The following is a 10,582-nucleotide window of genomic DNA, read 5'->3' on the forward strand; positions in this document are numbered from 1 at the left end:
CAAAATGTCAACCTTTTATGGGGGTGGTACCAGAAGTAGAGATCCAATATATTTTATCTTCACACCAGATCTTATGTTGATAGTAAAATTGGATTGTGTGACATTTGAAGAGGATTGGTTGCCATTTAGCGTTTTATAAGCATTTAGCGTTTCATGGTTATTCAAATTTTGGACCCATTTTGTGTGAGGTACCAGAAGGAGTGGTCCGATATATTCCAGATTTGCATCAGATCTTGTATTAGCAGAAATATTGGGATGTGTGAGATTTAAAAAGATTCGGATGCTCAACTCGCATTCTATGATCGTTTTGATTATTCCTCCCTCCCTTTGTGAGGAGGTACCAGAAGGAGTGGTTCGATATATTACATCTTCACACTAGATCTTGTGTTGATAGAAATATTGAGATGTGATGAATCGGTTGATCTTATCGAGGATTATGACCTTTATGGTTAATGCAAATTTGGACCCTTTGTGGGGCAGGGCTCCATACCATATCTTGTGTTGGTGGAAATATACGGATATGCCACTTATGTAAAAAATCGGATGCTTATTTCGCCTTATGGTTTTTCGAAATGTTTACACATTGTGGGGGAGTACCAGAAGGAGTCGTCCGTTCTATCCGGCGTAACATATATCTAAGTTAAATTTTATCAATCTCCTTCATTTCGTTTCGAATCTACAGTGATTTCCTCCGACGAACATACAAACAAACGGACGGGCATGGCTAAATCTACATAGAATTTTATGCTGATCAAGATAATATATAAACTTTGAAGGGTCTAAAATGTATGTTTCTAGGTACTACAAACGGAATGACCTTCGTAGTATAGTGGAAGGTACGTTTATACGTTTACAACCATGGTGGAATTAAAAAGGTATTCTCGCGCTATCATGGGTAATTTAAATATCAAATTTCAAAATTTTATCTACATCCCTTCACTCAATACCAAATACAGTACTTTTCAGTACTTTTTGTAATATTATAGTAAACATTTCCTAATCCACCTATATACTCACCCACAAACATTAACAGTGACATCATCTATCTTTCAGCCCTATTCCTTCTCACAATACTTAATTTAGTACTTTTCGTACAACTATAGTACACATTTTCAAAATCAGCTCCTTCTCTAAACAACAGACTCTAACAATTACATACATATCAAATTTGAGGATTCTACATTAAATTTCAGGATTCCAGCCCTATCTCTTCGCCCAATTCCAAATTAAGTACCATTTAGTACTTTTCACACAATTTTAGTACACACATCCAAAACCACCGCAATATCTTAATCGCAAATATTAAAAGTGACATCTGAATCAAATTTCGGGATTCCACCTCTATACATTCACTCAATACAAAATTTAGTACCATTTAGTACTTCTTTACCAATTATAGAACACAAATCCAAAACCACCTCCATATCTCAATTCTAGATACCAACAGAGACCTCAATATTAAATTTGAGGTTTCCAGCCCTATCCCTCACCCAATAACAAATTTAGTACCATTTAGTACTTTTCATACAAATAAAGAACGCATTTCCAAAACACCGCCAAATCTCAAACACAGATATCATCTGTAAATTTCAGAATTTTATCTCTAACCCTTCAGCAACCCTAATAGCAAATTCCGCAACAACCTTCCTAGATCAAACTTACATTCCAACCTGTGTTTCTCATACCAAATTTCCAGTTTTTATCTCTATTCCTTCGCATAATACCAAATCGTACAATGGAACGAGGGGATTTCTCCCCTTGGGCTGGAATAGCTCGCCGGGTTCCAGTGGTTCGTACAGAAATTTTATTTGTTGAGACAGAATGAAAAAGACAGTGGTTTGAGTTTGATATTAAATTTTTATTATACTGTAAATAAAAACAAGTAAAAAGTATCGGTCGGCTTTGCCGACAGATGTATACCCTCAGCCCTCTTCACCCTCTATGGAGTGGGTTTTTAAAGAGTGGGTCAATATTGTCAATTTCGTATCGGACCTACATAAATATGATATAAATATTATTATAGCAGATGGACATAGCAATTGTAAAGAATCACTGAGTTGTTTCGCAATTTATGACAGATAAAAATATTGAAAAATGTGTCTCTTTGTGGGTGAGGTACCAGAAGGTGTTCGCAGATATATAGGATCATCTTCAAAACAGATCTGGTGTTAGCAAAAATAATTTGTATGTGTGAAATTTGAAAAGAGTTGAATCCTTATTTCGCTTCCTTTGAGCATTATGTTTTTCAAAATTAGATTATTGCTTCCTTTCTGTGCAGAAAATATATATCTCAAATTTTCGACCATTTGTGGGGGAGGTACCATAAGATGTGGACCGATATACTTATCTCCAGTTAACACCAGAGCTTGGGTTAATATAAATATTGGGATGTGCGCCATTCGAAGACAATCGGACTCATACATCACATTTTATGAGAGTTGTAATTATTCAAAATTTTGACCATTTGTGGGGGAGGTACTTGAAGGAGTGAACCGATATTTTCCATTTTTACATCTAACGTAGAACTGATGCAAATATTAGGATTTGCAAAGTGAGAGCAAAATCGGATTATCCTTTCTCTTTTTGTGCAAAAAATATATTTTTTGCAAATTTCGACCTTTTGTGGGGGAGGTACCAGAAGGAGTGGACCGATATATTCCATCTTAACATCAGCTCTTGGGTTAATATAAATATTGGGATGGGTGAAATTTCAAGACAATCAGACTCTTACATCACATTTTATGAGAGTTGTGATTATTTAAAGTTTTGACCCTTTGTGGGGGAGGTACCAGAAGGAGTGGACCGATATTCTCCATTTTCGCACCAGACCTAGTAATGATGCAAATATTAGGATTTGCAAAGTAGCAGAATAATCGAATTATTCTTTCTCTTTCTGTGCAAAAAAAAATATTTTTTTTTTGAAAATTTCGACCTTTTGTGGGGGAGGTACCAGAAGGAGTGGACCGATATATTCCATCTTAAAACCAGACCTTGGGTTAATATAAATATTGGGATGTGTAAAATTTTAAGACAATCGGACACTTACATCAAATTTTATGAGAGTTGTAATTATTCAAAATTTTTACCATTTGTGGGGGAGGTACTTGATGGAGTGGGCCGATATTTTCCATTTTCACACCCGACCTCACACTGACGCAAATATTAAGATTTGCAAAGTTGGAGCAAAATCGGACTATAATTTCTCTTTCTGTGCAAAAATTAAATTTTTTGAAAATTTCGAACTTTTGTGGGGGAGGTACCAGAAGGAGTGGACAGGTATTGCCCATCTCCGAACTCGATCTAAGTTTGACAAAAATATTACGATGTACCAAGTTTGGACCAAATTGGATACTCCCTTCGAGAGTTATCGTGCGCACCAGCCAGACAGACAGACAGACAGACGGACGGACGGACGGACGGACATCGCTAGATCGACTCCAAATGTTCTGAAACGGATTTGGTCCAAAGAGACCTAGGGTCTAAAACCGTTATTTCGACTAGGCACGTTTTGGCCGTATCAAATGATATATACCCTCTGTAGCCATATGGCTGAGGGTATAATGACCCTAATCGTCTTCGATCCGGGATTGGAAGTGGTTTTTCAACTTGAGACCTGGATAAGTATTCAGGAAACGGGACAAGGACACAGGATTTGGTTTTTCAGGATTCGGGATGGATTCAGTGCAAGAGACCTGGATAAGTACTCAAGTAGGCTACAGGATATTGAAGGATACGTTTGCAAGATACCTTAAGAAGTACTCAAGCACTAAAAGGATATAGGATACGGTTGCAAGATATCTTAATAAGTACTCAAGCAGTGCAGGATATTCAAGCATACGGTTGCAAGAGTCTTTAATAAGTATCCAAGCACTACAAGGATATGCAAGGATGATAAAAAGACTCACAAAGGATGTCTAAGGACTCCCACAGTATCCTTCAAGGACGTCGCCAGGATGGACAAAGATATTTTCAGGATGCACAAGGATGTCCGAGGCTTCGATGTGATGTTGGTTTACTTACCGAGGTCGATGTTGTCCCTTCTTGCATTGACTGTCTTGAATTTGCTATCGATGTGTTCGCAGTGGAGTAACGGGAACTTGTTTACAACAATTTGGTTATCACAACAACATCACATGTGCTCATCACCGTCAATGGTGGTGATGAGAGGACACTGATCTGTTGTTGTGATAACGGTTCACGTACTATGAGTATTTTTGTAATTTGTATAGGCAAAAATGACTGGAAAGATTTCTGCCGTCAAAAAGTTTAGCACCACTATAGAACTTTTGGTAATCTTAAAGTTCGAATTTCCAAAAACCCAATGGTATACCTATCCTGCACTGCATCAGTGACTGTCATTCCAAATTTGAGAATCCTAGCTCATTCTGTGTGTCCAATACAAAGTATTGAATTTTTTGTACATTTTAGTACTTTCTTTCAATAACATAAAGGGAAATCGGTTATCGTAGTAAAAACTTTTACATTCTTGCAGTTCTGACCAATATATATGTGTATATGCACAAATCAGAGATGCGAACTTGGTTTGAATGACATTAAGGTTGACAATATATGCCTATATGAAGACGAGGACCAACATAGCCCGTTTAATTCTATGTCGATTTAGCGATGTCTGTCCGTCTCTCCGTCTGTGAAAATCACTGTAGCTTCCGAACGAATTGAAGTAGATTGATAAAATTTTACTCAAATGTATATTATGTTTGCAGGACTTTTGATATTGAAAATGGTTTATGTAGGTCCACGTTTTGGCCTAGCCCCCCCTATATAGTGGTACCTCTCAATATTCGGCATTTTGATGATTTTAGCGACAATATTCATCGGAATTGTATCAAATTTGGTATTTGAAGTTCGTAATGGATACTACAGCATATGACAGGAGATTGTCTGTGCAGGTCAACGTCTTCGTATAGCCCCCATATAACGGTACCTCCCGATATCCGGTATTTTAATGATTTTAGCGACATTATTCACCGGAATTGTTTCAAATTTGATATTTAAAGTTCGAAATGGATTCTACAGCCTAAGACAGAAAATTGTCCGTGCAGGTCTACGTCTTCGTAGAGTCCCCATATAACGGAACCTCCCGATATTCGATATCTTAATGATTTTAGCCAAATTTTTCACCGGAATCGTTTCAAATTTGATATTTGAAGTTCGAAATGGATACTACAGCCCAAGACAGAAAATTGTCTGTACAGGTCTACGTTTTATAACCCCCATAGTACTTCCTACATTCGGTATTAAGATGATTTTAGCTACAATTTAAACATATTTTTTTTTCAAGTTTCGCATTTGAATATTGTAATAGCTTATGACAAATGTTGTCTACACAGGTCCACGTTTTCGTATAGACTCTAAAATACGGAATGGAATTTTTAAGATTTTAACAGAATTTTTAAAGGACTTTATTTTTTTGAAAATTGCAAAATTTGTACCAAATGGTGGAGGGTATTCAAAGTTCGGCCCGGCCGAACTTACATCTTTTTTGCTTGTTTAATTTCAGAACTTTAGCTTATTCCGTTTTTCCAAGACAAAGTATTAAATTCTTTAGTAAATTTTAGTACTTTTTTAAATTTACTATTTGTGAATTTTAGTCCGAATTTCGAGAAAACCCAGTTTCTTTTATATGTGTAGATTTTATATGCTCAAATCTGAGATGGGAACTTGTGTAAAATTTTAAAATAGAAATAGCTATGTTCGACCTTGTCGAACTTTTAATACCCTCCAACATTTGGAAGGAACTTGAAAATTTTCAAAAGATATCCGTCGAAAAAAACGCTATGTGGAAGTTTTACGAAAATGTGGACTTGTATAATAAACAACCTTAGGCTGTAGTGCCGATTCCGAACTTCAAATACGAAATTTGAATCAATTCCGGGGAAAATTTTCGCTAATATGATCAAAAGGCAAGCACCGTTTTATGGGGGATATATGAAGACGAACTTTTTTTAGCCTTCAATCTCAATTCATTTTCTGTGCTACTCTACCGAATTGGCCTTGGTTTAAATTTAAAAATTTGAAGATTACTTTCGAATATATCACTTACGATACGGTCTGTACCTTTGGCATGTGTGGTTAACTTTTCTCAAACTAGAATTTTCCTCCCCTGGTCGCCTGCCATCTTCATTTAAATTAGAGGAAATTTCAAATTTAGTTCCAAGTTTAATATCAAAACTAAATTATGTTCCTTTAGATAACAATTTCCTTTCGACTGTATCCTTTTTGCTACGCAAAAGAATATTTTCAAGGTTTTATCCTTCTGCCTTTTTTCTTCTAGAATATTTACGCATCCATCCGCACACACACTTACACGTACACATTTATGGCATTTGTGTTGTTGTCCTGCCCCATATGAGAAATCGACGTAAACGTTTACATAACCCAACTGCTGCTTCTTCTTTCCTCTTTTTTTTTTTTTTTTTTGAATGTGAAATTCATGTAAATTTCAAATTATTTTTGGGGTTTCTGTTGATTATCTCTCGGGTTTGATACTGGATACTGATGACTATGCGAAACATAATGATGATGATGACGACGGAGGAAATGATGATGATGATGATGATTATATGTCTTTTATCGATAATTTATATGACTTGCGAGGGAGGGGAGGGGGTGAAAGAGAGAAAACTTTTCATTTGCTAACCGAAATTCTTGTTAAGGTTCTGAGTTTGAACCACATAAAGAAATCCGAACTATGTATGCCTGCGGTAAAAGTTAAGATAATAATAACAATAAAAATATATTTTTTTTATGGAAATTACTTTCTCATTCTTGTTCTCTTGTTCATATTTTTTTCTTTTGACCACACATATAAAATAAACAAATAATAATCAGGATAATGGAAAGGACTAGAGTCTCTTTTGTCGAGTCTATTTTTTGGTTATAAATTGTGTGTGATTTATTGAGTTGAAGGCTGTTGAATGTTTATTGTTTATGTTCAGTGTGGGGAGGAATTTATTTTAGTTTCAGATTAAGGATTTTTAAATCTTCTTCAAATGGAATGAGCCAGAATTCTGAAATTTGGAATGAGAGTCACCGATGGAGTGCAGGATAGATGTGCCAAAGGGATATTTGGAAATTCGAACTTTGAGAATACGAAAAGTTCTAAAATGGTACCATTTGGTATTAAACGAACGGAAGTAAAATAGTATTAGTCAGTTTTACCAACAGATGCAGTTGGCCTATATTGTCCACCTCGAATCTAATCTAAGACTGACAAAATATTACAACGAGGGTGTGGGTGAGGTACCAAAAGCGGTTGGCAGATATACAGGGCGAGATAAAAAAGAGCGAGATAAACAAAGTCAAACGCGAAGATTTTTATATATTTTTTAAAATTTTATTGAATGAAAGCAAACAAGTTAAAAAACAGAAAGTTCGGCTGGGCGGAACTTTGAATACCCTCCACCATTTGGACCATTACGAACTCTAAATAAGTAATTTGAAACTACTCCGGCGAGTAATGTCGTTTAAATCATCAAAATACCGAATATGGGGAGGAACCCTAATATGGGGGCTATACGAAGACGTGGACCCGCACAAACAATTTTCTATCTTAGGCTGTAGCTTCCATGACGAACTTCATATTCGACATCTCAAAGAATTTCGATGAGTAGTGTACCTAAAATCATCAAAATATCGAATATAGGGAGGTACTGATATATAGGGCCTATACGAAGACCTTGACCTGCATAGAAAATTTTGTGTCACAGACTGTAGTTCCCATTACGAACTTTAAATACGTAATTTGAAACTATTCCGGTGAATTATGTCGCTAAAATCGTCAAAATACCGTATAAAGGGAGGTACCATTATATGGGGGGTATATCAAAACGTGGACCTGCACAGACAATTTTCTGTCATAGGATGTTGTATCCAGTACGAACTTCAAATGCGAAACTTGAAATAATTACGGTAAATAATGACGCTAAAATAATTAAAATACGGAATATCGAAAGGTACTGCTATATGGGTATAGTCCCCAAAGACATGTCCCGAAGACATGGACCTAATTAGCCTGTTTCCTGTGTTAGGCTGTAGTATCTACTACGAACTTCAAATACCGAATTTGATAGAATTCCGGTCAATAATGTCGCTAAAATCAACGAAATACCGAATATCCGGAGGTACCGTTATATGGGGGCTATACGAAGACGTGGACCTGCACAGACAATTTTCTGTCTTTGGCTGTAGTATCCACTTCGAACTTTAAATACCATTCACAATTCCGGTGATTAATGTCGCTAAAATCATCAAAATAATGTCGCTAAAAAATCAAAACGAGGACCTGTATGGCCCATTTACGAATCTAACCTGCCTACTGGCAAAATAAACATGTGTGCAAAATTTTAGCCTTCTATCACAATTCGTTCGAAAGATAGCGTGATTACAACAGACAGACAGACGGACATCGCTAAATAGACTTAGAATTTTACTCTGATCAAGAATATACATACTTTGTTGGGTCTGACATATGTATTTCGAGGAGGGCATGATTTTAACCTTTTTTTAAATTTTATTGAATGAAAGCAAAAAATGTCGGAAATAGCATCAAATTTTAGAATAAGTTTAGATTTGTTCGAATTTGTCACCTTTGGCACGAATTATGGCCTTCAAGCGGCCAATGGAACCGTCACACGCTGCCCGAATGTTGCTCTGCGGTACTTTGGCCCATTTCCGGCGAAGCGCTTGCTTGAGGTGATCGACACTTTGGTATTTCTTAGTGCCAACCGTGCTTTCCAAAATACTCCAGACACAATAGTCCAACGGATTGGTATCCGGAGATTGTGCGCTGGAAATGAAGCGAGGAACCTCATTTTGTAACCATTCATGGGTTGCGCTGAGTGCGATGGTGCTGAGTCCTGTTGGAATGCCTAAGGTCTGCGGCCAAAATGTTTGCATGCCCAAGGCTTTGACACATCCTCCAGAATATTTTAGCGACAATGTTCAGCATTTATTCTGATGCCACGGTCGATTTATACGAGCGGAAAACGACCATCGGCTGTTATGTTGGCCCAAACCATCACCATGGCCGGCAATTGAGTTCTGGTGGCCAACCAAAGGTGCACATTTTCAGCTGACCCTTTGGCCAGTATACACGATCATTTTGTTTGTTTACAAACTGCTGGACAACGAATGTTTTCTCATCGGAGAAAACCAAATTCGATTCGGCATTTCACCACTTTCGTCCAAACGAAGCAACTCTTTAGCCATTTTGAGTCTATTTTCTTTTTGGAATTTCAATGGCTTTACCCCGAGCTCATTTTTCAATATTTGCTGAATGGAATATTGCGATATGTTCAACGAGCCAATTTTCGGCCACTGCGACGCGGATTTCGATCCAGTCGCTTCTTTACTTTTCGAACCATTTCTGCTGATGTTGCTGTTTTCTTTCGTCCACTTCCTTTACGTCGGGCTATGCTGTCAATATTACGGTAACGAGCGATGGTACGAGACACAAAAGATTTATTCACATTTAAATGCTGGAGTGCTCTAACGATAGCCACTTGTGGTTTTCCAGCCAAATTTAAAGAAATCATACAATCACGCTTGAAATCCATCACGAGTAAGTTTTTTCTTGGAAAATTCTAACCAAAATGCTTTTGTACGCTTGTAAAAAATATAATGAGCTGTCACTGGAATAATTTTAACAGCTGTCGGACGAGTGGCTTAGAAATGACAGCAGTCTGAAGTTGGATGCAGTTTTTTTTCATCTCACCCTTTATTTGGATGTGAGAAATTTTAATTTTGTTGTTTGAAAATCTTGAACCCTTTGTGGGGAGTTACCAGAAGGAATTGTCCGATTTCTACCATATTTGCAACAGATCTTGTCTTGATTTAAATATTGAGATGTGCCAAGTCTGAATGGAATCGGATGTTAATTTCGCGTATTATGAGCTTCATGGATATTGAAAATTTTAACAATTTGTGGGGGAGGTACCAGAAGTGGAGTGGACCATATTCACACCAGACCTTGGGCTAATAAACATATTATGATGTGTGCCATTCGAAGACAATCGGATACTTACATCCCATTTTATAAGAGTTTTAATTATTCAAAATGTTGACTCTTTGTGGGGGAGGTACTTGATGGAGTAGACCGATATTGTCTATTTTCGCACCTGACCTAGCACTGAGGCAAATATTAGAATTTGTAAAGGTAGAGCTAAATCGGATTATCCTTTATCTTTTTGTACAGTAAATTATTTTCTTTGTAAATGTTGACATTTTTTGGGGGAGGTACCGGAAGGAGTGGACCAATATTTCCCATCTCCGAATTCGATTTAAGTCCATATGGCTGAAATTGAAATTTGGTATGAGAATCAAGATTGAAAATTTCTGCGAACTATACTAAATGGTACTAAATTTGGAACAGTTTGGTTTAGTGTGAATTTTGAATTGCGCGTTTGTAATAAAAAGGTTGTTTTGAAAATGTGTACAATGCACAAAATGTACTAAAAGTACTAAATTTGGTACAATTTGGTTTTGGATAAATAAGATAGTGCTTGAAATCTGAAATTTGGTTTTAGGATCTCTGTTTATGTTTAGCCTGGACATATGGACA

The sequence above is a fragment of the Musca domestica genome, unplaced genomic scaffold (genome assembly GCF_030504385.1).
Source record: "Musca domestica strain aabys unplaced genomic scaffold, Musca_domestica.polishedcontigs.V.1.1 694, whole genome shotgun sequence".
Classification (NCBI taxonomy): Eukaryota; Metazoa; Arthropoda; class Insecta; order Diptera; family Muscidae; genus Musca; species Musca domestica.